Source organism: Aedes aegypti, chromosome 1 (assembly GCF_002204515.2).
Source record: "Aedes aegypti strain LVP_AGWG chromosome 1, AaegL5.0 Primary Assembly, whole genome shotgun sequence".
NCBI lineage: Eukaryota > Metazoa > Arthropoda > Insecta > Diptera > Culicidae > Aedes > Aedes aegypti.
This window is the reverse complement of record NC_035107.1, coordinates 267454072-267476792: the sequence shown is the minus strand read 5'-3', so window position 1 is coordinate 267476792 and position 22721 is coordinate 267454072. Positions and strand designations below refer to the sequence as shown.

The 22721-nt window shown below is 36.9% G+C and overlaps 1 protein-coding gene across 1 annotated transcript in view; it reads left to right on the top strand.

Moving 5' to 3' along the window:
* Positions 1-22721, top strand: part of LOC5568917 (elongation of very long chain fatty acids protein AAEL008004) — a 129283-nt gene that overhangs the window by 72890 nt on the left and 33672 nt on the right. The window lies entirely within an intron of this gene.

The window sequence follows — 22721 nt, the reverse complement described above, 5'->3', positions numbered from 1 at the left end:
GAGGAATCATTCCAAGAAAATCTGCTATGAATTATTTCACAAATTCCAAACAAAGTTTTCAGTGCTCAAATGTCGTTCAGAGCTGACTATAGCAAAACAAAGCGTAGTGATCTAAAATCTCACCTTTAGGGATTTCTTCCGGAATACCTCCAGGGTTTCCTTCAGGAATACCTACAGGGATTGATGCATTTCTAAATATGCCAGGAATATCTCCCGGAATTTCTCCAGGAATTCCTCCAGATATACCTCCAAGAGTTTTTTCAAGAGTATACCCAGGAGCTCTTCCAGGAATACTGACGGTGATTCCTTCATGAATACCCCCAGATATTCCTCTAGGAATATCCCCAGAGATTCCTTAAGGAATACTCCCAGGATTTCCTCCAGGACTTCTTTTTTACTTCTAAAGTATTCCCATAAACAAATTTTAAGGTGTATTTCTCCAAATAAGGGCTCTAGATTGTTTTCAAGAAATTATTCTGAAGATTCATCCAAGATTGTCGCCCCAAGGCCCTCTGAGAGTTTCTCAGAATTTTTTTTTCAGAGATCGATAATTCTTTCTTAGAGATCGAAAGAAATCATTCCTAGGGAATCTGCCATGAATTATTTCACAAATTCTAAAAATATTTTCTAGTTGCAAGAGGACGTTCAGAGCAGACTATTGGAAAGCGAATCGTTGTGATCTCAAGAGACTCTCAAAGATTCATCCAGCAAGGAAGTTCCTTTAGCAATTCGTTCCACACATCACACTAAGGGTTCCTTAGTGTAAATTCATCCATATAAAACGATCAACAATTCATGCAATCCTCCAGAAGTTCCTGCAGAATGCATCCCGTTACGACCCATTTAGAGTTTCTACAAGGAACTCTCTCAGAGAACTCCGAACATGTTCTTAATTTTTCTTTCAAGCAGGCTCTTCAAGATCTTGTTCCAGGAGTTCTTCCAAAAAATCGTGCCAGTTTCCCAGTTCTTCTTCAAACGAAAATTTATCAATGGTCTTCTTTGCCTAAGTTATGATTCATAGTCATTTGAACCGTATCGTAAAAGATTTTAAGAAAATATGATAACCTTGTCTTTGTCAGACAGCATAAAGTTCTCCAAGAAGATGATGACAGAATCGTGATATGAATTCATTATTCTTTTACAAAAACAAAGTGTACGAAACAAACTTTTGTAAAGGGCCTATTGTTTTATGAGTATTGTAACAAGGGGGAGGTCATGACTGAACTAATTGTTTAAACTTTGAACTACGTTTGTCGAAGTATAAGTTTTCTTAAAACTTTAAGCATAATGAAATTTTCTCAAGGAACATCGAAGGGTGGCTTTATACCCTTTGCTACAAATCTATTGGAAATTATTAAAATAAAACTGTAATATTTTTTCATACTGTCAACGTGAATTCCTCCTGGAGGACAACCATTCCTCCTGTGCCTACCTTTTATTCACATTTCGATTCCAGAATGTGTTCCCGGATTTAACTAAAAAAAAAACTTAACCTTTCAAAAGTACAAACTTTTTTCCCAATTCCTCCAAAAATTCATTGGTTCTTCCATATAGTTACCAAAAAAATACAATCTCACTCTATTCGCGAAGTTTATCAAAAGTCCTTGAGAAATTCTCCTATGTTTTTCTTTTCTGTAAATTCTACTCTAAGCCCCGGATTATACAGGGATTAACTACGACAAGTATTTTTGGAATGTCTCTTGCCTTCGAATCTTCAGAGGAAATTTGTTGGAAAACTCCAGGCTTTCTTTTGCATTCAAAATAAACATAGAGGTAAAGGAATCTGGGGAGAAACATTTAGCGAAATAACTGAGAATTCATAAAGAAATTTGTGACGATCTTCCTTAAAACATTACTTTAAAACTAGTTTTAACAATTCTGCCAAAAATCCTTATTCTGGAATTGAATTCTTGTGCAGTTTCAATATGGAGTTCCTGGAGAGGCTTTATAACAGAATTTCGGGAAATTTCAATTATCCAGTTCAAAATTCACTTCCAGGGAAAAGATTATAAATAATCACTTATCTTTAGACGTTCTTTTTTTCATCTGGTGTTTCTAGTTTCTACCAGCTTAAACTTTCTGTTGCTTTCTATTCCTTCACATGACGTTTTCTTAAGCAACTTCGCTCAAAAAATCTTTTCATACTCCAAAAAGCAACATTTTGAAGAATCTTAAAGTTAAAAATAAATTAATTCTAGGAGTTTTGAAAAATTGCAGAATTCATGTACGTGTATGGTTCCTGATTTCTGAAAGTCCATCAGATGCTTTATGGAATTTCTGGAGGATTTTTCCGATAAATTAAAGAATTAATTGCAAAATCTAGTAAATCTAATGTGAAATTTCTATTTTAAATCCCAAGAAGAATCGCTAAGGCTGTTTAAAGTAACAAATCTCTGAAAAATACTTAGATGGATCTATGGCAAATTTTTCGAAAGAATCCCAGGACTACGTCCCTGGGGGGAAACAATACTGTAATACTCCAAAGAAATCCCTGAACAAAAAGCTCTGGAAATTTTTGAGTATTTTCGCGGAAGAGTTTTTGAAAAGACAGTTGAACGTATTTCGCTAGAAACTTTATACGAACATCTGATTTTTTTTCTTAGATAGGTATTTTTAAAGAAATTGTAAAATATTATTTTCTCGAGATAATTTTGGAGGAATGCGGAGGGCATTTTGTTTTTCAAAATTTAACTTAAAAAAGACTTGGTGATGTTTTTGTGAAAAAATGCAGATAGATTTGTGGAGAACTTCTCTGAGAGATCGCTAAGAAACTTTACCCAATTTAATCTTGTTTCATTGTTTATGAAAATCTTGTGGAATATTAAGAGGAATCTACTCTTAGTAAGCTGGAACAATCATCTAATGTTTTGTTTTTCTTTCTTTCTTTTTTGCAGGTAGTCTTGGATATTTTTTGCTGTGATTTTTTCAAGCAATCCTTGAAGAATTTTCGAGAGATTTGCTGGAGGAATCTAAAGAGAAACTTTAGGAAGAATCTCAAAGGTAAAGTTGTGGGAAAATTGTTGCTGTACTTTCTGAAGAATTTGTGGAAAGAATGCTTGCTTAGTGATCTTGGAGAAGAATTTAGTGATTATTAAATCATTAATGAACAACTGGATGATATTTTAAACTAACAATTAGAATTCATGTGCAATAAGTACGTGGAGGACCTTTTGGAGAGATGTTTAAAATTCGGTATTCTCAAAAGATTCTTGTAAGCAATTTGATACAGGTTCTAAGAGGAATTTTCTGGTTAGATCAGAAAGCCTAGAGAAACTTCCTAAAGGAAATCTCAGAAAGAACTTAGTAAAAATCGGTAAAGGAGTTCTCGCAGAATGCACTGGAAATTCATAAATAATTCCCCAATACCTGAAAAATTCGTAGAAGCTCTTTGGAAAAATTCGTAAAAGATTTTTTACTGGATTTGATAAAGAATGAATAATTTGTGTATTAAAAAACCGGACATCAAAATTTTTGAACGAAATTTCGAACAGTGTATAAAGATCTGTTTAAAGCCCTACGATAATGTAGTAAACACCTTGTGATTGTGCTTTGAATTCGTTGTTTTTCCTATAAATTCTAACTTTGGCATACTGTATCAACCAAACTACAAAGATCTGATATTGTAGGATTATCTAAACAAAAGTATTTACTATAGAATGATGAACAAACAAAACCTGTCAGAACAAGTGTTTTTTTTTTTTGGCATCAGTGATCACTAGGGCGATTCGAAAATTGAAAAATGTTTTAAAATTCAATCTCCCATATCTTTTTTACCTTCCTTATGATGAAAATAGTGTTCTGTAAATTTTTCAGCTTATTTGGATGTGATTTGAAGGTGGCTCATAGACGATGTAGGTTTATATGCAAATTACTATGGAAAATTATTGAGAAATATTCCAAACACGTTAGTACTGTCATGTAAGAACAAACTTATTATCTCATAGTAAAAACCCATTCTTCAAACCCTATAAATGGAGTTGCAGAAGAAGTAAATCTTTTTGAAGCTTATTTTGTTTGGAATTTTTGCAGAAGCAGGGTTAAAATCCAATATGGAACTAAATAATATTAAACAAATTCAAGAATAGCTCTTTTCCCATCCGTCGTATTGAATTGCTATCTTCAACAACTACCTTTACCAAAGACTGAAATCGAAATAATGAGAAACACAAAAATGATCACCAAAAATTCATGTTAAATCGGATACTTCTAAAATTTTTCAGGTATTAAGTAACAATATATTAGCTATGTTTTGACATGTTTTTAAACATGACTATGTTTTTTGAATGTTTTCCCGCTTTTTTTCAACTTCTTCTTCATCATCACCCAAAACTTTTCGATCGAACGAAGTTCTGATGTATTTGGCAGGCTCGCCTCCTTCGGGACCACATTAAAACCAAACCTTCCACGCCTTCTCAGGGTATTCCGTTTCCGGTCTTCGGCCGCTTCCAACACGCCGCTCGTTGGTTTTCATCTCCTTGGACATCTTTACAACGCGGGACACAGTGGAATGGTGCATTCCAAGCCTTTTGCCGATCCATCTGTGCGACTGACCAGGATTATCGATCACCGCGCCCAAGATTTACTGGCGTAGCTCTTCTCGTTTCGAATGCATCTTGAAAACTACTTGACAGATCGCGAGACAATTTTGCACACATAACAATCTTAATTAGTATTACCCAAATTACATTATTTTTTACCCATGCGATACAAAAGTAGCACCCAAAACAGAGTGTCGCATTTTTTCCGAGTCCAATCTTTATCAATAAACAAAAGCAAAAATTATTGTGGAAATCATCCATAATCAATCAAAAATTTGCTATTCTATATGGATTATTATTTTCCCACATCGTATAAATTACCACCGTCAGTAAATCACGGCGTAACAGTTTCACTTAGTTTTTACTGCAGCAAAGTTAGATAATCTCCTTTAATCGATGGGTTTGTAAACATTCATTACACCGTTTACCTCATCAAGGGTGCTTCGTTGGCAATTCAGAATTTTTCCCATCACTTACAACAGTGCACCCGATGAGTGACGTGCGACGTCCCGTCTGTGAGGCAACTTTGATTGCATAACCGATTCGCGCATTCTTGGGTGTGTGTTTGTCCCGATCCTAGCAAGCACGGTCGTTGTAATCTTCAAACTGTCACAAAACGCTTTCAAAAGCCACCTTTGATCCGTATTAGGTTCGTATTAGGTTTCGAAATAGCGCTGATAGGCCGTTCTTCCAACCGAAGCACACACTTGTTCTGATCAACGACACACCGTAACCGCAGACAAACAGACGTAACACTTAGAACAATTCACACCATCATCATCTGGTGAGCCTGTTGCATGAATTACTGATTTGTGTTTGAAACGTCAAACACGAAAAAAAAAACTATGCGCACGCCACTGTTTGTGAAGGAATTTAAAATGATCGTTAAATAAGTGGTCGATGGAAATTTCGTCAGCCGAACGTCTGTTCGCCTGTGTCGTAACTGTAACCCTTGATCCGATGCGCAAAAAGGCCTTTACAAGTCGCTTCTCCGATCAACAAGTAGGTACAGCGAGCCTACTTCAGAGCAACAATCTCGGCGCTCGAGTTCAATTACCGTTAGTAAATACTCACGGTGTAGCAAAGCAATATGCACCCAGCTTCCTTAGATGCCTGTCTAAATGGCTTCTAGAGGGGCGTAAATATCGCGTGGCAGTTCACCTGTTTCCACATCAACGCTTGCGACACGGTGAGGCTCGCAATTATCCCGTTGACGGAGTGTTGCTCTGTCGAACGGCGTAGGAAAACTTGACATTGAGCTCTGTGTTTTTGCATTTGGACTTGTGTTTTCTTGAATTCCCTGAACATAAAGTATCTTCGTGTTTGCATATGATATACAATTTCAAAAACGGTCAATTGGCAAAGAGCATTGGCGTAGGAACAGGGGGGGCCAGGGGGGCCAGGCCCCCCCAGAATCATCCAGGTCCCCTCCAGAATTTTGGATGATAATATATATTAAAATTAAAAAAAAAATACATAATTCTAGAGTGAAGAAAAATCTTCTGATACAATTGACAAATATTCAGTAGTTACGTTCTTTTATTCTGTTAAACAATAGTGGGAAAACCTCGCTTGTCATACACAGCATCAGTGTGACGGTTCTGTCTTCGGTGAAACGTGCGACCATCGAAAGATTAATCGTCCGGCTGTCGCTCGACAACTTTGCTGAAAAAAAATACTGTGATACTAAAGACCGTCAGTATACAGTAAATGCAGTTCCTTTAATTTGTATTTTTTGAATAGTACAAAAAATGCTATTTTAAATGTTTTAGCATAGAGTAGCATTCGACCTGCAATAGGATTTCTTATGTTCTTGAAGGTGCCCTGAATAATTACAACTTGGAGGGTCCATACATAATTTCAACTCGTATAAAATAATACAACTGTACAAAATTAATAGATATTAAAGCTGACGGCAAATAAATAAATAGGTAAAATTACTAAAGGAACTTCTAAGACATAAGATAGCTGGAATTATTGACAAAAAAACAAAACCTTATTCATAACACATATCTTCAAGGAATTTTGACCTGGTTAAGGCTTGTACCAAAATTTTGAAAAAAAAAATCATAGATTTTTAATACAACAATATGTTCTTTTTTTGTTTTCGCTTTGATTTTTTTTTTAAATTTCTTGAATTTAATTCAATTGCTTAAGCTCTATACTACGTTTTACTTAAAAAAAATGTACAGTCTCAAGAATTTTGGTTTAATCAAATTCGTTAAGGTATATCAAAGAGTGGCTTTAGACCTTTTACTACAAATCTCTTAGAAATTAGTCAAACAATATTGTGAATTTTTTTCATGTTCAAATTGATCCCGAAATGTGTTTCCGGATTCAACTAAAATATTTAAACTTAACCTTTCAAAAGCTCAAACTTTGCCTTAGCCAATTTAAAAAAAAAAAAAATCATTGATTCTGTCAAACTTTTTCATATAGTTTTCCCAAAAATGTTATTGAAAACTTTATCGCAAAGTTCATCAAAAGTTCTTCAGAAATATTTTAAAAATACATAGGAAATTGCGTCACAAATTCTCCTTTTTTTCTGTGAATTCTTCTTCAAATCCTCGGATTATATAGGAATTATCTACAAAAATTATTTTTGAAATGCCTTTCTGCTTCGAAACTTAAGAGAAAATTTATTGAAAACTGCCAGGAATACTTTTGCTCCCAAAATAAGCATAGCGGTAAAGTAAATCTGTGGAGAAACATGTAGAATAATAACTAGGCAGGGAATAATTAAGAAATTTTTAAAGATATTCCTTTAGGAATATCTTTATTAGGAAGATAGACTTTAGGAATACCTTTATAATTCTGCAAAAAATCTCTGGAATTGAATTCTTGTGTAATTCCAAGGCGGAATTCTTAAAGGCTTTTTGGTAGAATTATGGGGAATCCAGAAGTCGAAGATGGAATTCTTCTTGATTTCAAGAATAATTTCTAAAGAAGAATCCGATGGAGCTCCTAGAGAAGTTTATTTTTTAATTCATTAGAGAGGTTTCTATTATCCTGCAGTTATTCATCTCCAGAAGAAGAAATAAAGATAATCATTTATCTATGGTTGTTTTGTTATCCATCTGTTGTTCTATCTGCTTTAACATTTTGTTGATTCTCCTTCTTTGGCATGACGCTTTCTCGAGAAACTTTGTTAAAAATATTTCTCCAAAAGCAACATTTTAAAGAATCCAAAGGAACAAAATAATTCTAGGAGTATTGAATAAAATCAGGATTTTTTACATATGGTTCCTGATTTCTTAAAGTCCATCAGGAACTCCTCAACGAATTTCCAAAGTAATGCACAAATTTCCTCTAAATTTAAAAATGTTCCCTCAAAAAAGTTTGTTTGGAATTTCTGCAAGTAGAAAAAAATAATTTTCAGATTTATCAGTTAGCCATGATGTTTCGGAGTTCATGCAAAATATTTGCTAACATGTTAGAAACAAACACTTTCAGTAAAAATTTCATCCGTTTTAACATCATTGCCCATTACAAAAGACGATAAAAATGAACAAGATTTTTTGTAGTTAATCTTACACAAGAAACCACAAAAGCTCTTTCTGTGAGGTACATCGTCAGGAATTTCACCAAAAAGTATCAAAAATTCATGAAATTCCTGACAAGAATTCAGAATTTTTTCCAAATTCAATTTGAACTTCAATTAAAAAAAAATTGAAATCAATGAAAAGATTCGTAGAGCAATTTGTAAAGATTTTGAGGCATTTCTGGAGAAGTTTAAAATCTATTTTAAAATTTCCAGAAGAATTGATAATGCTGTTTAAAATAGAAAATCTTTGGAAAATTCTTGGGTGGATCTCTGATGAATTTTTCGAAATAATCGACGACATCCCAGGGGAAGCAATACTATAACTCTCTAAAGAAATCTCTGAACAAATTTCCCGGGAATTTTCGGAGTATTTTAACGGAAGAGATTATAAAAGAATAGCTGAACGTATTCCGCTAAAAATTTTGGAAAGATTGAATTAAAAAGATAGGTAGGCATGATTGAACAAATTTTAAAATATTAGAGAGGAGTCTGCGAGAGAGAATTTTGAAGGAATTCGGGGATCAATTTCAGACAAATCTTAAATTATCTGTGAAAATAAAGCAGATAGATTTGTGGAAAACTTCTCTGACAAATCACTAAGGACATTATCCCAATTGAATCTTATGAAAATCTGGTAGATTATTATAATCTTGAATTAATCATCCAACTTTTTTTTTGCAGGAAGACCTGGATAATATTTGCTGCGAATTTTTCGAGCAAACCTTTAAGAATTTCTGAGGGATTTTAGGAGAGATTTTCTGAAAGATTTGGTGAATGAATCTGAAGAGAAACTTTAGGAAGAATCACGAAGCAAAGTTTTAAAAAACCTTTAAGTGCACTCTCTGATGAGTTTGTGGGAAGAGTCCAGTATTAGTGATCTTGAAGACAGTTTTGGTAGTATTTATTGTACTATTTTCTGAAGAAATCCAAAATATATCCAGAAAATCTTCAACAAATTATTAGTGAACAACTGGATTATATTTTCAACAAAAAAATTAAATTTTATGTGTAATATGTACGTAGTTTACCTTCATGGCGAAATGTTCAAAATTTGGAATTCTCCAAGAGCAAATTGATACAGATTTTTCGAAAAAAAAATTATGGTAAGATAAGAAAGCCTAAAGAAACTCCAAGAAAAAATCTGTTAAATAATAATTTCTAATCCCGGAAATTCATAGTTCTAAAAGTACATTACTTTTGGTGTGAATTTTGTTACTAATTGCAAGATCTACGATTGAACAAGAGGAATAAAATATGTGTGGCTCGTTAAACCGTCATAATATGTTTTTGAAAGCTGTCACACTTTTTGTAAAAAATTGTAGGTGTCCTCTATGCCCGGATACTAAATTCAGTTTACTCGTACAAGTGAATCAGTTGATGAAAATTCAAACCAATACCATAGACTGAAGATATATTATTTGTTTTTTCTGCTTCATATAAATTGATTATTATTTTATGCACTTTTATTGACAAAATCAGTGTTTTTAAGGGGTCCAAAATTAAGCTTAAAACTTCCATATAAGTGTCCGGCTTTTAAAACACATGTCTCTGATTTCATAATCTGTGAAGACAGAAACGTCATATTCTGTGTAACCAAATAACTTCCCAATAGGTATTGTATTATGATGTTAAACTTTTTAAATTACTCTTGATTTCTGGAAAAAAACGGCTAGTGTCCGGGTATAGAGGCTGTCCGGTCATACAGAACTCTCCCTAAACGCGTTCTGGGATAATGTACTGGAAAGGCTCGGAAATAATTCATGAAGAGATCCCCGATATCTGAAAAGTGCCTGCAAGAATTACAAAGAGATATTCCTCGTGAGTTCTTTGGAAGAATTCTTGAAGGATTTTTTACTGGATTAGACATAGATTGAATATTTTCCGTAATGAAAATTGAAATTTACAAGTAACGATATACAGGATGTGACACAAAATCACAAATATATAAAATTTATGCAAACTACGAAATTTGTGATCATTGCGAGCGACATTACTTCGGTAAGTCAACAAATTTGCTAGGCCCCCCCTAGGCCCCCTCCAGGAAAAAATCCTAGCTACGCCAATGGCAAAGAGAGCTCGCAGGTTATTACTGTGGAAACTGAATTGCAGAATATGTTCCAGTTGGGACGTAACACCAAGAAGAAACATATTAGATTAAGGGAAATCAACCTTAAACTTCCTATTGTTCTGAAATTATTTTTCTCATTAGGGTTTGAAAATTGAGTCCTTGACGTCTCCTGAAGCAAAGGAGTGATAAATGATCGGAACAGCAAAACGGTTTCGAAATCTTGACCTTTCCGCAATAGAATGTCGACTATTATTATTTACTAAGATAGTCATCAATTTAGTTTTCAAAAGTGCGTCCTGAGCTTATAGGAACACATGTCATCAAAATCAATGGCAAATATTGCGGCAATCAATCTGCATCACAAAGACGGAATGTTTGTTTCCAATCGAATTCAATATCTCTTCAGCCCCGCGCCAAATGGCTAGGGGGAAACCGAGAAATCAATCAAAAGTCATTCTAATGCTAAATTAAATTGAAAACATTTCGCGCCAACGGCTGGACGGACACGCGGTAGGCAGCGGCTACTGGAATTGGTTGTTTGTTGTTCACATCGATTTCGAACCGACTGACTGTCATGCGACGAAAGAGGTTCGTCGCTTTGTGTTGCGTTGCAGTCTCGTGTGTTTGACATTGATGCGACACAGTGTTCTGTTCGCTTTGGCGGCGTGACAACATTTGATGCTTCATTAGCAGCGTGGCTCATGTGTGGCTTTTCACATTGTGATGTTTTCCAACGGCCATCTTTTAAACTCTAATGGAGACGCTTGCAGTTTACTCAAAGACAAAATAAAGCCCTCCATGTTCTTTGCAGTTGTTAAAAATTTTATGGCACATAAGGCAATAAGGCAATCCATGAGACAGCTGCGATCAGCTGGTTTTTTTGTTTACCATGTGCTTTTGACGTTTCGCGATCGGAGTGACTTTTCAATTACAAAGGAAAATTTAAAGCTCCGATAACACTCGCATGATTTGTTTACTCTTTCATTTCGGTTGCATTCACACTTTTAGCTGTCAGTCCTATCACTAAAAGTCCTCATGGATAGAGCTTAGTGACATTTGAACACACGTAGACTAGCATACGCTCGTTATACACAGTTTGTTTTTGTTTTCCTCAAAGAAACTTGCACACAGCTTTCCAGACTCATCAAAATGCATATGGAAATATTACCCAATTTTAAAAATGTATACCCGGATTCTGGGTGTTTTTCGAGACAGAGTGCATATTGTTTTCCTCTAAGGTTCACAACTACATCTACACTAGGGCACCCATACCATTGGGCGTGATAACCACTATAGCCTTAGGGGTAATGCACAAATTACGTCACGCTCCAAGGGGGGGGGGGGGAGCGGGTCGAGGAATGCGTGACAAGCATTACAAAATTTTTGGAGATCTCATACAAAAAGGGGAGGAGGGGGTCGAAAAAGTTGAAATTTAGCGTGACATAATTTGTGTACCATCCCTTATAGAGTAAAATCCAGAATGCCGTGAAAAGTGTACTACGATCTGTCAAACTTGCACAGTTGAAAATAATGAATATTACACGCCATGTAAATTGAAGTTTACATGACATATCATGTAAAAATCCATGATATTCCACGCTCCTATTATGTGCATTATATGTCTCAGGGGTACCTTTAGCAGTACCAAGGGCCTAAATGCAGTACTAGAAGTGGTGCCCATTCTGAACCGGACTACTATGTCTCTATTCGTTTCTGATTACGTGCCAACAAGATCAGAGCATGCTTCTCAGCTTAGTATTGCACGAGCACTTTCACATTATTGACCTCAGAACTCATAGTCTCCAAACTGAAACAGATGAAACATTCTGTTACATGAAACGTTCTGTGATCGACCTAACAATGATTTTTCAAAATTCCTTCAAGCTTCCTAGCATTTCCTCATCATTTGTATTTGGATATATCCTAGGTACCCCAACAATTGTGGACTTAAATCCGAAACCGTCACTGAATTCAAGATTTTCAGTGCATGCTAAAAAACTATAACTTATTTGTGATTTTTCCTGAAAATTTCATCGAAATCTATCGAACGATGGCGAAGTTAAAGAATTTTGAAACTTCGATGTCGGCACCCAGTACCAGTAACTATCCGTTTTTGGCCCTTCATACAGGAGACTGACTGCTCACAAACAACAATACAATTTTGATCAAATCGCTTTTCAGATTATTCCAGTGCTATGGTCAGACGCCTTGCTACAATAGACGGTAGTACCAGCTCATCATCTTCGTCATCATAACAAAATAGTGTACCTAAATTCGGGTGAAATTGATCAGTAGGGTGAAATTGGTCATCGTGTCACTCGATTTTATTTCTTCCTAATGGAGCACAAATATCAATGTAACCTGCAGTGAATGAACGTAGTTGAATTGTGTGTTGTTAAGTGTTTTGCGTCAAAGAATGTTTATTTCTATAAAAAATAATGTAAAATTCCAATATCATGTGCGGTGCAATATTGACAAACATCCATAAACTTCTAGTTCTAAACAAGGATTTGAACATGGTATAAACCTGAAAGTTTGTGAGGATGCTTGAGATATATCCCCAAACCAGATTTCATAACCAAAACTCGTAGCAATTTGGTCAACATTATAGAAATCGGACAAGAAAAACCGTGAAAAATGATCAATTTCACCCGAAATTACGGTATTTGAGAATAGATTTGTAACTATCAATCCTCCATGAGTCGATAATTAATCTTCGGACTGTCGCGCTGTTGTAGTGGTGAGAGAGGAAACCACCTCTTGTAAGCGGAAGAAGCAGACTCGTAGTCGGAAGCAAACAGGAGAGTCTGACAAATCTAGACGAACGCCAGAAGCGGCAGATGGAAGAGCAGGAAATGGAGATGCAGCTGCGGAAAAAGGAAAGCATGCATACGAGACGAAGACCGTTATCGTAACGGATATTATCTTTCATCTGCCTGGCACGAGCCTCAATGACTCTATTGCGCGAAGGACAAGACCAAAAATTGGACTTATGATTGCCCATGCAATTGACGCAAAAGAATTTATCGATATCTTCCTTCACTGGACAGACGTCCTTGGCGTGAGAAGAATCTCCGCAAATCATGCATTTAGAATCCATGCGACAATTTTTTGTACCATGACCCCACTTTTGGCACCGACGGCACTGAGTAGGGTTCTGGTAATATCCTCCAGGTTTCTGGAAATGTTCCCATGTCACACGGACATCAAACAAAAGTTTTGCTTTTTCTAAAGCTTTAATATTATTTAGTTCTTTTTTGTTAAAGTGAACTAAATAAAATTCTTGAGAAAGCCCTTTCCCACCAATGCCAGATTGGGTTCTCTTTTTCATAATGATTACTTGGACTGGGGAAAATCCAAGTAAATCATTTATTCCATTTTTGATCTCTTCAGGTGATTTATAGTCACTTGAGAGACCTTTCAAGACAACTTTGAACAAACGTTCGTCATAAGTAAAAAATTTGTGTTTCTTCTTTTCAAGATGTCTGAGAAGAAGTTCGCGATCTTTAAGAGTTTCCGGCAAAACACGACAGTCTCCTTTCTTTGTGATTTGGAAGGAAACCTTGATTCCCCTAATGGAGTTCAAGATCTCCTGCCTAAATCTCCCAAATTCGGAACAACTGACTACGATAGGCGGCACTCTTTGCTTCCTCACTTGAATCAAAGAGCCTGGGCTAGAGGCTGCTTCGATTTGGTGTTGTCTAGGGCATCGAACTGATTGCTCATTTCGATACAATTATTCATTCCACCCTTGGAAGAAAGTTCGCATTCCGGAGAAATGTCGTTTCTTCCATTCTTGCCACGTGTAGTGACAGTTTTGAAACCCACTTTTTTGGAAGGAAGTAGTGAATTCAGAGATTCACCCTTCCTTTTGTTTGTTGTTGATACCATGTTTAATTAATAAATGAAAGAAGACGTGATCTTCGAGAGGTTTTTTCCCAAGACGGTGTCCAAGAAGGATTACCACCGCTAGCCTTCGCCAACTGGTCCAACGAAAAATAGAAGGCACGGGTCCAAACAAGGATCGTAAAGGGATCAATAGTAGAAAAAAATAGTACTGAAAAGTACTGTTTTAGTAGCATTGAAAAGTACCGTTTTTAATTTTAGTACTGAAAAGTACTGTTTATGTAGCACTGAAAAGTACTGTTTTATTGCTTTAGGTAGTTTTTAAGAAAACTTCCAAGAGCAGAGAGAATTCGTGTACGCACAGCACGAAGGTACGATGCGCACTGTGTTTTGCTGGGGACTGTGGAAGAGGAAAGGCCGGCGGTGCCGGAAAATTTCAATCGCGATGATCAAAGTGGGATATGAACCAGTGTGCATTGTCCAAGATAGGATACGAGGAGTTGAAGCCGTGCCGGCCAAGGGTGGAGGGCGGCTGTCAAATGGGAGTAAAATTGAAAAGCCGCCAACTGAAGTCCAGAACCAGTTTTAAGGCTTAACGCAGAATAGTAAAAAATATTATTCGCAAGATTACAGGTAATAAATGCGCTTGGAAGATATTGTTAGCAAGCAATTATTAGCTACATGCTGCTACAGTGCGCTGTTAGCAATTTAATCAGAAAATTCTGCTGAATTCCCAAAATGGATGTTTTCGACAAAATTGATTACGCCTTCACCATTGTTTGGTCGTAATTTTGTATGGTTGTTTACATTTTAGAACCAGCTACAAGTTGGGGTAGCAATAAAGAGCCGCCAGTACCACCCTTGGTGCCGGCACGTAATCAAATTGTTAAAAGTGGGTCAGACGCTGCAGAGGTTGTGATTTCAGTGGCGATGATGGTAAGGTAAATCCGGAAATGCCGGATGTTACGGGCGGGAGTGTTGCGATGCCATTTGAACTGGTCTACCTCAGAAGCATGGCAGCTCGCGTGAATTGATAGTGGTAGGGAATAGATAGAGAAGGAGAAAATAAAAACAAACAAAAAACGAAGTAGGTAAATATTTAGATGATAATTTGAAAGAGTTTTCGCCATTGCAATTAACTGTAGTCGGTTAGTAAACAGTAGATTTCCAAAGTGTCTAGATGCCATATTTATTAAATTGAACGAGGAATATGAAAATTTCTGTTTAAACGGCACCCAACATCATCTTACATTGCCATACGAGAAAAACAGAAAAGGAAGTTGTGGGAGAGGAAACTACTTCTTGTAAGTATTTATAAGATTAGTAATTAGAATTTGATAATAATGGTAAATATGGAATAAATTTCAGTTATAAGCGTTGCTGAAAACAAGTCAGCCGCTGTCGAAAAGGTTGGTTTCCCTTCGGGAACAGTACCAAAGACGAAATAAAGACCTCCATGCCCCTTGCAGTTGCCCAAAATTTTATGGCACATAAGGTAATAGAGCAAAATCTAGAATGCAGAAGAAGTGTCCTGCGATCTGTCAAACTTGGGTACCTTCTGCAGTACCAAGAGACCAAATCAATACAGAGTCAGAATTAGGGCGAATGTGAAGACTAAAACATTCTCAGTAAAATCGGTTTGAAGTTTAGCGGATGTAATTTTAATTCTATATTATGTTTCCGATCGATTAAATCGCATGATGCATTTTTGTATGATGCATTACAATATTACTTTTGTAGCTAAACATTTAATTGATTTACATATTATGAATAACATGTTAAAATAAATAAAAGTCCATCATGCGCCATTCATCAAAATTCAGAGCTGTTGCGCCCCTCGGATTTTCGTCTTCTTCAGTTTGACAACAGCGATTGCGCCTTTTGACCTCGTCCTTCTGGTTTAACTATCATCAGCTTCGCCGTTCTGCTACGCTCTCTCACACGAACCTTTATCACTATCGCCCTTCTGCACACTCAGTTTGAAATGCGCCCTGCTGCCACACTCAATCTCAAATGCGCCCGGTTACCGCAGGGGGGGAAGATGGGCGAAATTGACATCAGAGTTCGAATCGAAAGAGAATATCAAATGTGCCTTTATGTTTTTCTTACTTTCTTACTGAATAGAAATGCATTATTCAAGCCAAGAAATTCAAGATGTTGCCACCAGATGACGCTAGTGAGCATGAATCTTTTGTTTTGTTGACGATATTTCAGGATTCTAATCGTTTAAGACAATGGCGTCTTCGGCAAAGTTGTTCAGTAGGTCAAAGGGCTATCATTATTTTATCCAATCTTGAATTTCATGGCTTAAATAAAGATAGCCTTTGAGCTACTGAACCTGATGCCGAACAGAACCAAAGATGCCTTCTTTCTAAATGGCCAAGCTCCTAAGATATTTGAAAAGTAAAACTTTCATGTACACGCCGCGCCGCCTGGTCGCGTCTGAAGTCAAGGAACTCAATGTTCATTCGGTGTCATCGCAGCATCACAAATATTTTCAAAATTTACGCTCGTCCCATATTTCTCTATAGGCTCGACATCTATTCGATTCAATCGAAAGACTTTCGTGAGTTTTTATTGGTGGGAGATACCCCGAGTAGGTTCTCTTACATCCGTTTACATCAACGTATCTTTCAAAAATTCCAAACACCCCGAGATAGTTAGCTTATTGGCCTAGAGTTCAATATCATTTCGAAGAATTTGGAATTTGAATAAAAGATTAAGTCACATACTACAAATATGTGCGGTGGAGCAGCGGTTAAACTAATCTACCCTCGTTCTACGATAGTAGTCCACCACTTTTGGTTGCCATTGAACGTCCAAAGAACCGGTGTGTGGTATCATCCCTTCTCGACCGCTTGTGCAATATTTCTCCGGAGTGACAAACAAGTTTCTCCGAATGCGAATTCGAAATCCGGTTGAATTCTCTCATTGACACGGTTCAATCGGTATGGTAGGGGAGATCTCCTGGTATCGGACAGCACCCAATACCGGACATCATCGAAAAATAGAGAAATCATGGTTCATGGTGAATTAGAAGAAAAAAAACGAATGTATGAATTTGTTTTTGTTACTATATTGGAACAAATTGTGGACAAAATCCAATTTCAGTGTTTCATCCACTGCCTCCCAATTTCTAACAACTTGCATTGTTACGTGTTATCTGTGTCTTTTGTTTTACATGTTTCTTTTGCATCATTATCTCAGAATATACTATTTTTCATTGGTTTGATCATGATATCAAACAGGCTGTAAAAATAATAGATATGAATATTCAGCACAATATCGTAAAAGGTGTTATTTTCTATAATATATTCTGAAGGCTTTGGATTAGCAATAAATTACTATTCTAGGAGTGCAAACATTCAACGATGCACACATTTGAAAAAATGGAACATTTCTATATTACGTCCTGCTATTGGAAGGAACCTTTTAAAATTGGTGAATTTGGTAGTAAAATGCATCACCAAAATTAAATTCTAAATTCGTATTTATTTTGACAAATTGATTTTTGTACGTTACAAAAATGATAATATTGATCATACATGAGTAACAAGATCGCTTAAAACAAAGAATTTTTCAAATTATATTTTTGTCGGCTCAGAGGTATCCGGTACTGGGGGATCTTCCCCTATTCTATTTCGTAAATTGGTTCTCCATAGCTCAGCTGGTCCTATTACAAAAGCTCTCGTCATTCTCCACCTGGCCGTCAAACGAGTTTAGTTTCGGCCAGCGAAATGAATTTTCATCTCACTGGCATATTAGCATATGCAAAATCACAGCCAATCGGTTACTAGTCACGTGTAGGGTAGCAGAATAAACTTTCGACGCAAAGCCGGGCTGCTCCGGTAACGATCTTGATCGTTTGCCTTCAAATATGTTTTCACTTTATGTACAGAAGGCAGTTTCTCGGAGTATCCCACCCAAATCGAAGGGTGGGGTAAAATTTCGCCCAATATCGAAAAAATCTGTGTCAAGGATAATCTTCTCTGAAGCAATTCGAAGTATCATCAACAATAACACCGTTTCGGAGCCGATCCCATCTGAGACGGCAAAGGTATTGGCCTAATAATAAGAAAACATATGGCAAGCCGCATGCTTGGATTAACGTTTCAAAAATCGACTTCACCATGACAACGCAAAACCGGGCGAAATAACAGAATACCGAATGCAAATCAAAAATCGTAATTTGATGATCGGGTTGCGCAAAGTATCCCAAAGCAGGTGAATGATGACAAAGTAAACATAAATGGGGAGAATTGTTAGATCGACCGAAGTTGAAGTGTTTCCCTCTGATGATGATGATGACGATTCCGGGGATCATTATAATTGAAAGCGGATTTCACCTTCTGGATGATTCCGAAACCGAAACGATTAGAACGTGAGTAAATTTGTAGGAATGGAATATGCAATTGAAGGAGAGATTAGAAAATTAAACATTAATTTAAAAGAACGAGGTTCATAAAATTTTCAAAACGCTGATTGTTGAACAATGTTTAAACTCTAGTGAAATATTATATTGTCAACTTTCCATAACTCGATATTGAAGGGACCGTCGATTTAGGAAGGTATCGAGCTAACCCAGCGCAAATTCGATCCAAGGGACCATCAAAGTAGTCATGAAAAACAACTTTTACTATGGTTCACTAACTCGATATCGAGATACAAAATATCGAGTAAGGGAGAGTTGCCTGTATTACAAATGATAAAAGTTATACAGTAGACATGAACCAAATAGCAAAGTTTCATTTATTTTCCAAATCTTGATTATGGTAAATTATCATGCTTTGAAAAATTGATAATGTAAAAACATCCATAAGTATCGTACATCGAAGTCGTTTTAACCAGAATTTAACGAGAAATAAATGGGCTAGTTCATCTTGGAACCAACGGCTTTACTTCCCTTCCGAAGGAAGTCGTCACTAGAACTTTTTTGTCAGTGACTATCTCGGGGATGGGATTTGATCCCAGGTCCTCGGCATGAGAGGCGTGTGCTCTAACCACTACACCAGGTCCGTCCCCTTTTGTTGCTCTTGTGCATTGTACAAACCTAAAATAAGATCGGACAACTGGCTTCTTTTAGATGCTCTTCTTTTCATCCATGAGCCCAGTTGTAAATTTTCCACCCGTGTTACGCTAAAACAGTGTTGCCATTTGTATGAAAGACGGTACACTTCTTATTCTTACTCTTCTTGGCATTTACGTCCTCACTAAAATAGGTACTTTTAAAAACAAAATTCTACATCATTCTTCTTGGCATTAACGTCCTCACTGGGGCAAAGCCTGTGTTCTTAGTGTTCTTATGATCCCTTCACAGTTATTAACTGAGAGTTTTCTCTGCCAAAGTTGCCATTTTTGCATTCGTATATCGTGTGGCAGGGTCGATTATACTCTATGCCCAGAGAAGTCAAGGAAATATCCTTACGAAAAGATCGGGAATCGAACCCAGATACCTTCAGCATGGCTTTGCTTTGTAGCCGTGGACTCTAACAAATCGGCTAAGGAAGGCCCCAATAAATCTTCCATAATACCACAGACAAACAGACGTCACACTCTCACCGATGTCCATCGACCACCTTTTTAACGGCCGATTCAAATATATGGTAGGTGGCCAATCCACCACCCGCAGCGCTCGCATCGTTTTTGTTCGCGTTTGACGTTTACACACTACCGCCATCTGTTGGTCCATCGGCCAAACACACCGATTTTAGCATTGGGCGTACATGTCATCGTGACTATGATTTTGATCGGGATTTGTTCTAAGTGTTACGTCTGTTTGTCTGTGATAATACTGTCAAAAAACTTGAAACTGTACAGTTTTACAGTATACTTAACTCAAAATCGATCAAATAGTAACTTATACTTATAGCGGCGCACTTTGCTTCATCTTATTCGTATCGATCACTCTTAATTCAAGATGACGAAGCGGTTGAGTGGTAGAGTACGTGGCTTACAATCGGAAGGTTCTTGGCTCGAATCTCAATGTATGCTATTTTATTTTTTTTCATTTTGTCGATCATAAACGGATGCGCGACTCAGCATTTTTGGCACTTGAATCATGATTCCGAGCAATCAGCTACCAAAACCTAACGTGTGTGTCGCGTTACGGCAATCTGACTCATGATATCATGAGTCCAAATCATGGTGTATTTTCATAAGACGAAAACACGCTGGAATCATGATATCATATGCCATAATCTTGTTTTTGGATTCTGATTTCTACCCGTGTAGAACAAAGTGTGGGTTTCTACAGAGTTCTACGTAGAAGTCACCCGGAAGACTTTACAGAAGCTTGCAAAGAGAGCCACTAATGTCTCCACATAGGTCCTCATTATTCTCCAGTCTTATTCTATCTTGATCCGATGCAGGTAGACTTCTTTCATGAGCTTGTATTCTGCCATTCATCTATCGAAATTCCACATATTCAATATTACACCAAAAAACATAACCTCACTAAGTTCGATAATTATCTGGTCATTTTGACAGATTGTACATTGGCATGAGAAAGATAGCTTCACTCCCTGTCTGTCCCTGGCTGATCTGTCAAAATAAACTGAGTTTTTCCAAACTTAAATCGTGGTGTAATGAAGCACAACTGACATAAAAACCTTAAGGTCAGCACGTTCACCATTTCAATTCGCGGTCATGAAATTCTTGCACTTAAATTAGTCAACCACAGAACTTCTTTATACTATTTATTGGCTCCCACTTTCTTAACCTAATCTAACCTTACACCGGGCTCCTTGTTTCTCTCCGCCATCTTACTCCTTCAGGATCCCTGCAACGACAATTTAGTTCTCCGACGCAGATCGGTGTAGAGCTCTACGTCGACGACAATACAGCACGGCGTAGAGCTGAGAGGAGACAGTTCTCTGACTGTTGGCATGTTTTCTTGTCATCTTTGACTACTTTTTTTTATATTTGGGTTGCGTACAACGGTCAGATGAACTTATTTTGGTCAAAATCATATTTACTTCTTATTGTTCACTGTAAAAAAGGATAATAACATAAAAAAACATTAGCAGCTTGTCAAAATACACCTATATTTAAATATTCAACTTTTTAAAATGTGATATCATCGAAAAAAAAAAATTAATTTCGTTTACTTGAATTTTGACTGTTTTCCATGCTGTACCCTTCAAATGTGCGGTTTTCCAGTGACAGGTTCCCTTGACGTTTGGGAGCTTGCAATCTAAGCCAGCTATCTCCTCTCCCTCAGGTTTTCAGTATGGGCTACGTAGATCTACACAGAAAAAAATATTTAATTTTCAATGTGATGTAAACTGAAGTCTACTGTAAAAATGAATTAAATTCGTGTGTTATTACAGCATAATGTAAATTTAAATGAATATACATTGAATTTTCAACTAAAAATGGTTGAATATTCCATGATCGTGTGAATTTAAAGTGAATTCAATTGAAAAATAATGGATTGGTCGTTGAAATTTACGTTTATTTTGATGCTCCAAATATGTGCATGAAAATAAACTTAAATTTACTACATATTTTTAGCTGTGTACTGCATGTCCTGGTCCTGTCCACGATATACGCAACAAGGTAGGCTATAGGGTCCTAAAGCCCTGTCCCAGTTTTAGTGCCAAACGCTTAAGTTTAGGCCAAAAACACATGTTTACTCAATTTTCTAATGTTTTCCGTTGGTTTAAGCCCAAAAAACATTTTTTTAGATTTTGTCACATCCTTTGGCTTAAACTCAAATTTTGGGTGTATTTTGTTTTCCGTGTCCCTTACGAAATGTCAGATAGGAACAACCCCAGTGGTCGAACTAAAACCCCTGTGGTGTTTTTGTCGACTAAGCGAACGTCAAACATGATCATAAGTGTCAAGGTTCATTTATGGACCAAATTTTTAAATTAAAGTTTAAACATGATATAGCCATTAGTTGAGCGGGAAAAATTGCTAAAGTAGTTACAGTAACATGCTTTTTCGTGTTATTAAATAAAAACAAGATTTCATTAAAAATTTTAGGACCCAATTCCCACGTGTAAACAACGAGTTTCCATCGAAACATGTGTCGTCATTCCTATCGTCAAGCATGAGGCCTTGAAGATAGTAAAGGAGAGTAGGCCTTGTTGTCTTTTGCACTCGTTTGAGTTTGCGATAGGAATGACGTCACTGCCAAATGTCATTTTTTGGAGTATAATACCTTGCTTCTTTTTACCGTCTATATCGTTACGGATCGGCCTTCGGCGAGTTCGTAGCCGGAATACTGCTCAGATAGACACCGCAGGGAGCTCTTATTCAAAGCCGGCGGGATTCTGCAGTCCACTTTGCTTTCACTTCTTCCACGTCTTATCTCTCCTACTTCATTTTTTTGACGTTGGATAACGTCTTACGGCAACATACTGGGGTACAATTTCGAAATTTCTTTCCGACTCTTCTTTATTCACTCTACACTTTAACTTTTGGGCTTGGCCAACTTTTGACTGTCGACGTCGACGAAGTGGGTAAGTGAAAGTCGACTATCTTGCGGTCCCTGACCTCGTTCGATCATTGCCCTCTCCATTGACTCAATGACCCCATTACGCCAACCCTCAAGGCTGCCCAGAAGATGGTAACCAAGCCCTCTGGTGGTGGGGTTTTTCACTGCGGTGGGTAGGTCGCTGCGTGATAACTCTACGCTATACCTGAAGCATAGCTTCTCGGGAGTTTGGAATGTGGATACCTAACAATGTACATGTTTTCCTAACATTCAACAGTTAACATT